Source organism: Chelonoidis abingdonii, chromosome 12, assembly GCF_003597395.2.
Source record: "Chelonoidis abingdonii isolate Lonesome George chromosome 12, CheloAbing_2.0, whole genome shotgun sequence".
Classification (NCBI taxonomy): Eukaryota; Metazoa; Chordata; order Testudines; family Testudinidae; genus Chelonoidis; species Chelonoidis abingdonii.
In genome coordinates, this window is record NC_133780.1 from 3963900 (window position 1) to 3971156 (window position 7257).

Consider the following 7257-nt stretch of genomic DNA (forward strand, 5'->3'; position numbering starts at 1 on the left):
AGGGGCGGGGTGGCACGTTATGTTTGGGCACCTGGTTACGTAGCCCCCAGCCCCGGGCTAGCCCTGCAGGTGCTGCCCCGGACTGAGCTCCCCGCGGCCGAAGCGCAGGTCGCTGGGCCGGGCCGTGTTTCCCGTGGGCTGCTCGGGGCGGTTCCCCTCCCTCACCAACGGCCACCATCGCTCCGGAAGTGCCGGTGCCCCGCGCGGAGCCCGTGTCCGCCTCCCCCACTGCCGCCGTGAGGTGTGGGGGCAACAGCCCCGCCCCCCTCCAGCCAGCGCGTCCCTGGCCCTGCTCGGAGACCCACCGCCCACCCCTCACCTGAGGCCTGGCAGAGCCGGCACCTGCACACGCAGGCCCCCAGGAAGCGACGCACTCCAAAGCGAGGCCAGATTCTGCCGCTCCTTCTGATTGGCTGGGCTCTGAAGTGAAGTGCATGGGGGGGGACCGCGCGCCTATGAAGGAGGGTCGCGCTGTTGTCCCTACCAGGGAGAACCTGACCCGGAGGGCAAGCGAGGGCTCGCGCTGCAGGGTGCAGAACCCGCCTTCCCCGCCCTCTGTCTGTGCACCCTGGGGAAAAGGAGGCAGGTGGGGAAAACCATCCCAGCTACACAGATCTAATGATGGGGGGTAAATTAGCTGTTACCGCTCAAGACAGATCTTGGAGTCACTGAGCGCATGTTTTCAAAGAACTAAGTACAATGCGCAGCGCAGTCAAAACAGCTAACAGGCTGTTAGGAACCCGAGAGAGATTTTCTGTCATATAATACCACTATATAAATCCAGGGCACACCCACACCTTCTGTACTGCATGCAATTCTGGCAGCCCCGTCTCACATGGAGAAAGGTCCAGGTGCAGCAGTGCCCAACCACAGATTCCCCAACAAGCAGAGAGGAAGCCCTGTAACAACAAGTATCAGAGGGGTAGCCGTGTTAGTCTGGATCTGTAAAAGCAGCAGAGAATCCTGTGGCACCTTATAGACTAACAGACATTTTGGAGCGTGAGCTTTCGTGGGTGACGAAGTGGGTATTCACCCATGAAAGCTCACGCTCCAAAACTTCTGTTAGTCTATAAGGTGCCACAGGATTCTCTGCTGCTGTAACAACAAGGACACTCCACACTGACACCCCCTCCAAATAACAGAACAAAACTCTGAAACGAGCTAACCCACCAGTTCAAAAAAATGAAAACAACCTACCTCATGCAGAGTTTTTGCCTCAAAAGGTAAGAGTGCTGGAGATTCCAGGAAGACCATAAGGGGCTTCATAATTATTGTTCATTTTACATGGGAGGCATGCAGGTCCTATGATGGGGGCCAAACCTTCCTTTTCAAAAAAGCCTTTCCACCATTACAAGAATGAAAACTCAGAGCATTAACCCCTCCTTCTGCCATAATGCCCCCCAACTTCAAAAAGACCCTGACACAAGCCAGCCAACCAGCCCCCAAACCCTGAACACCTTACTCCAAGCAGAGCTTTTACCCCCTTAAAGGAAGACGTGCCAGAGACACCATGAGGACCACTAGGAGCTTATCTATTGATTTTACATGCAAGGAACGTAGATACCACAGTAAAAAGTGTCAATATTGAACACTAAAGTAAAACAGGCAGTTCTCCTTCTGGGGAGAGGAACAGAGACAAAGGAAAGCACTCTGGTTTACATGGTATAGCGCATAGGGCCGGCTTGCCTTTATTATATTCACTGCTTTGCATTATAGTCAGTAGTAATGCAAGGAACTTAGAGGGCTGTATCCTTCAGCCATGACCATGATCCAGCCACAAGAAGGCCATGGTAACACTTGAAATCACCAATATACTAACCTATAGGAGATGGACACTCCAACATTAGTAAGGTGAGGATATACAAATAAGGAAAAGGGGAGAAAACCTCTTCTGAATATGCATCAGACATAGGGGTGTCCGTGTAACATATTGTAAAAGTGGCATCCCAGCCTAGGGGCAGTAGGAGAAGGAGACGTCGTCCTTGGGAGGTGCCAGAATGATGGCCACTGATGACGGGGGAGAAGGATGATGGTCATGAGGAAGACGATGGCTAATATTTCAGGTTGTTCTACAAGGGATGGTGTGAGTATATGAGCTCTCTGTAATACCTCTATTTACCTTACTGAGTTAGGGTGTTTGTGACTGTGCTAAATGCATTAATAACCTACTTATAAACACAGCAGATTCCCATAGTGTGAGTGCTGCAAGTGTGCTCATTGGGGTTCCCAACTATACAATAATTTTAATAATACTGGGCCTGATCCTGGAACAAGAACTTGACAACCCTCAAAGTGATAACTGGGGATTCTTAAGTAATCTATCTGTCTGTCTATAGATTGGGCTACAATGGAGGACGCTCAGATATTGTGGGGGATGGGCAGCAATCCAAAACCCTGAAACAGAACCATGCATGACTGAAGCCAGTCACACCACTAGAGCACTGGACAGCACTCAGATATCCGAATAACCACATACAAAATCAGAGCTTCGTGCTAAAAATAGCTTTAGGTAACAAAATACACCACCACCACCTTCCAAAGCAGCATAAAATTGTGCATCAAAAACTCCAAACAAACACAAGTTACCAAAGAATGGGTTCTGTAAGAGGCCCTTACCTTGTCTGGAATCCAGTGGGTCTGTTCCTCAGTTTAACTTGGGCCATGCCTCAGTTTCCCCTGAGCAGTTGGGTAGAAAAATTCAGTTTAGCTCTCCACAGTCACCGTGCCAACAAGTGTCCTCACTTCTTTTCCAGGGTAAGCAAGAATCCAAACAAAACAATACAAGCCCTTCGCCCTTCCTGGGCCACAGTCCTTTTCCCAGCATCTTCCCCTGGTTGCAGAGTTCACAGAAGTCCATAATTTCCATTCCAGTGTCTTTGTGCCACCTTTTCCCCCCAAGATTCAGGGGATCAAAGGGGGCAAGCAGATGGTGCGAGACAGGTGTCCTTATTTGGATGGGGTGGAGGAACAGGGCCCACTGCATGCTTCCCCTCTTGCTACATGCAGGGTCCTTTACTGGAATGATCTTCATAGGAGTCCTCCACAGCAGCAGGTTTGGGAGCTAATACCCCTTTGAGATGCATGGCACAGCTCCCCCCATTTCAGAGAATTGTCTCAGGCTCTCTGCAGACTCAGGCAGATGTTTCTGCCTTCTTTACATTCAAGTTACAGTTCCAATCTTTTCTTCCCAAGGACTCGAAACTTTAACAAAAAACAAAAACAACCAAAAAACCAGTCTTTGGTAATCACATGACTCCGGAAGCCAGGGTCCTAGTCAGGGTTGATAATGTTTATGCCATAATCTGACCCTGACCCTGATCAATTCAAATAGACTCACTCCTGATCTCTCGTTACTTGGACAGATGCATCATTATAACCATGGCAGGTTTATAATGTTTTCCTTGCCAAGGCCCCCAACCCTGTCCTAGCTTGGACCCCACTCTCAATTAGGAAGGTATGAATGTAGCTGTTTGACACCCATTCACAACCCTCCTAGGCTGAGAACACTTGAACCGTATGACCCACTGTAGCTTCCCATCATGCTCTCAGCTACTCACGGAGAGAGAAGCCCACAGCTGGAGAACTTCTTTCCAATGGAGGGACCCTCTTCGTCTACTAAGCAGGCCCACTGCTGGGATCAAACTAAACACCCCTCCAGATTTGGGTTAGGCACCTAAACACCTTTGAGGATCTAGGCCTTGCTCTCTCCCAGCTCTGGGAAATCAACAAACTCAGGAGAACCCGTGAACTGGTTTGCAACCTTCACCAGAGCAGCCAGGCCTGAAACCCCAGGGGTCATTCAGAAGGGAAGCCACTTACCTTATTTATGCCTGTTTCTGAGATTCCTGACCCCTTCCTGGTTATCAGAAATCCCAGCAGATGATGGGCAGCCTAATCCTCCCCAGTAGTCAAACAAACTGACTGTCATTTACTGGGACGAATGATGAGCTGGTCTTTGAGCGGAACCTGAGGGGAGAGATCAGACAAATCCTCTAAAGAATCAATGGTACCTACAGAGAACCAAGACTGGGATTAGAGTTTGTTTGAGCAAGAGGAGAGTGACTGGAGAATACTTATCTGATCAGTCAGTGCTCAGTGAGAGTCTGTCCATAGGCACCAGGAACGTTCCTGCAAAGGAAGTAACAGAATGTTATTAAGCAAAGCTCAGACTTTAAGGCAAGAAGGGACCATCATGATCCTCTAGTCTGACCCATCGCAGGCCACAGAATCTCACCCACCCACTCCTATGATAGACCCATCTCTCAAGGATCAAATCAGTAATCCATTGGAAGGAGTTCTGCAGTGCTTTTGGATGCAACCTGGCATGAAGGGGTTGTTTTAATTTAAGGTGTTAATCATGACGTAATTTTGTCGCCCAAATTACTAATAATTTGGAGAAGCAGGAATTGGTGGACAGAACCTCACCATTGCTTATTAATGCTAACTCAAAAGAGAGACACCTAGCACTGCTTCCTACACACTATTTTAGTCATAATGTAGCCTGGCTGGAGCTACGTACAATCCAGAGCAGGCCTTGGCAGAATAGTAACACAGAAAGTGTCAGCTAACCAAGTTAGCATGTTCCTGACCTGAGAGGATGGTGCAGAGACAAGAGTTCTCAAGTAACTATGTAAATACATGCCTGAGATGGTCCAGGAATACCTCGACCACACAAAGATAAAGAGGAGATGGCAAGATAGTGAATGAGGGTGTTTTGGTCCATGTACAAGGGATAAAGGTGGTAACTAAGGATACCTAGGGCAGTGGTCTCCAAACTTTTTTGATCACGCACCTCTATCAGTAGAAAAAAATTGAGGCACACCCCCTGTCGCGCTGCAGGGCCGGCTCTACCATTTTTGTCGCCCATAGCAAAAAAAAAAAAAAAAAGGCATTCGGACTCCCACCCAAACTGCCGAAGCGGCACTGCTCCAGCAGTGCTCCTCCTGCCGCACACCCCAAAGGATCCTCTTGCATCCCCTGGGGTACACACACCCCACTTTGGAGACCACTGATCTAGGGTGTAACACGTAACTTGTTTGTATCAATGCTGAGAGTCTCCACTAGGTGTCAGCGTTACACAGACACGCCCCTCCTTAATCAAGAGCAGAAATACGTTTTACATGGTGATGCGGAGCAGTTCCAAGGATAATTGCGAACACTAATGGATTATCCATTCTTTGCACTTATACACAACCAACCATCTATAGATCGCATAGTGTTTTGGGTGAGCCTGTTTACACTGACTTTAGAGAGGATGAAATTAAGGCAGATGCAATAACCAACACCCTGTCATGTTCACATAATCAGTAAGTAGCAGAGTTAGGTATAGAACCCAGGCATCCTGACTCAGCGCCTCTCCCGACTCCCACCAGACTTCCCCCTCTGGGGCCACAACTCTCCCCCTCTTCCACCCACCTTCCCCCCACCGCACAGGACTGCCCCTCTCCCCCTAGACCACCCCTCTCCCCCTCGCTTCCCCCACCCAGGCCACCCCTCTCCCTCTCCCTCCCTTCCCTCTGGGGCAGCCCCTCTCTCTCCCTTTTTCCCCATCTCCCTGGGGACACACCTTCCCCCCCCCCGAGGGTCACCCCTTCCCTGAGGCTGCCCCCTCCTTCTCCCCAGCACCACCTTTCTCCCTGCCCCCAGAGCTGCTCCTCTCCTCCATCCCTGGAGCCACCCCTCTCCCCTTCCTTGCTTCCCACCACCCCAGCCAGGGCCTGCTCCAGGCACCAGCTTAGCAAGCAGGTGCTTGGGACGGCCAGTCATGGGGAGAGGCAGCAGCAATTTGGCGGGGGATCCCTCACTTCTGCTCAGAGCAAAGAACCAGCCTCCAAATTGCTGCCAAAGTTCCACAGATCACGATCGCGGCTTCTTTTTTTTTAAGCTGCTTGGGGGGGCAAAAACCCTGCAGCTGGCTCTGACCCCAGGGGCCACTGCTGTCCCAGGGGACATCTTTTTCTCCCTCCCTCCCCTCCTCACCACTCTGGGACTAAGTCTCTTCCCCCCCTCACCCAGGCCTGCCTTCCTGCTCCCAGTATCTGGGGCCTGGGTCTCCCACTCAGCTAAAACAGCCGCTTACCGACTCTTGGCGCAGAGGAGGACATGCCAGTAGGGGTTTGCTGTCTTTATACAGCTACTTCCCCAATGCACTTCCTACAACTCTTGTGATCCTCTTGTCTCCAGTTCAGAGAGTTTCTGTCCTTTGTCAGCAGTTCCCCTTCCCTCCAATTTTCTGCTGTTATACGGCCTGCCCAGCTCATTTCTGGGTCGCTATCCTGTGGGGTTTGCAGGTCTCTGGCCTGATTCTCTGCTCCTTGTGTCCCATGGTACTGTCCCCCTCATCCCTCCGCTATGTACTGTGTACACACACATATACACAGTATAAGTTTTAAACAAACATTGTAATACTGTACACAGCAGTGATGATTGTGAAGCTTGGTTGAGGTGTAGGAGTCAGAGGGTGGGATATTTCCCAGGGAATGCCTTGTTGCTAAATGATGAACTAGCACTCGGCTGAGCCCTCAAGGGTTAACACATTGTTGTTAATGTAGCCTCACATTCTAATGATCAGATCGCTCAATATTAATAGCTGTCTCTTCCTAAAAACTGGAGTTCCCTCCCTCGGTTCCAGTGAGATGTTCTCCTTCCCTGAGGCTTTCATCCTCCTCAATAGCACAGAGGCAGTCAGACCCGGAGGTGGGATCGTTCTTCTGTCCCAGAAAGCCTAATCTATGTACCTCTCTGCCTCCCTTAGCTCCTCCAGCTCAGCCACCTTGGTCTTCAAAGTTGTACATAGTCTCTGAGGGCCAGGAGCCCCTTGCACCGAATGCGTACATATGCCACTCGCCCATAGGGCAGGTAATCATACATGCTGAATTGGGTGTAATAAACTGGGTAGCACCCCTGTTGCTGGACTTCTGCCTGCATTTTCTTTTTATTCCCGCAGCTCGTTCCTTTGTTGTTGTTTTGTTTTTATCAGGAGGTGTTTTTTGGCTTAAGTTAAAAGAAGTTTAAGGAATCTTAAGTGTATGTAGCCTGTCCTCCCAGTTCCCCTTTGTAAACCCCCTCGCAAAACTCCCCTGTTAGCTGCTCCTCTAGTCGCTTAGGAGTGAGCTTTGAAAAACCCTGGTCTTCCTGAGTAGCCCCGCCCCCAGGTTAAGGGTTGATGGGTGATAAAGACCTTAGGGATCAAAGCCTCGTTAAGAAGCTCTCAGCCTTGCCTAGCAGGCCGCCCGGCTTAGTACCCCATCAGCTTGC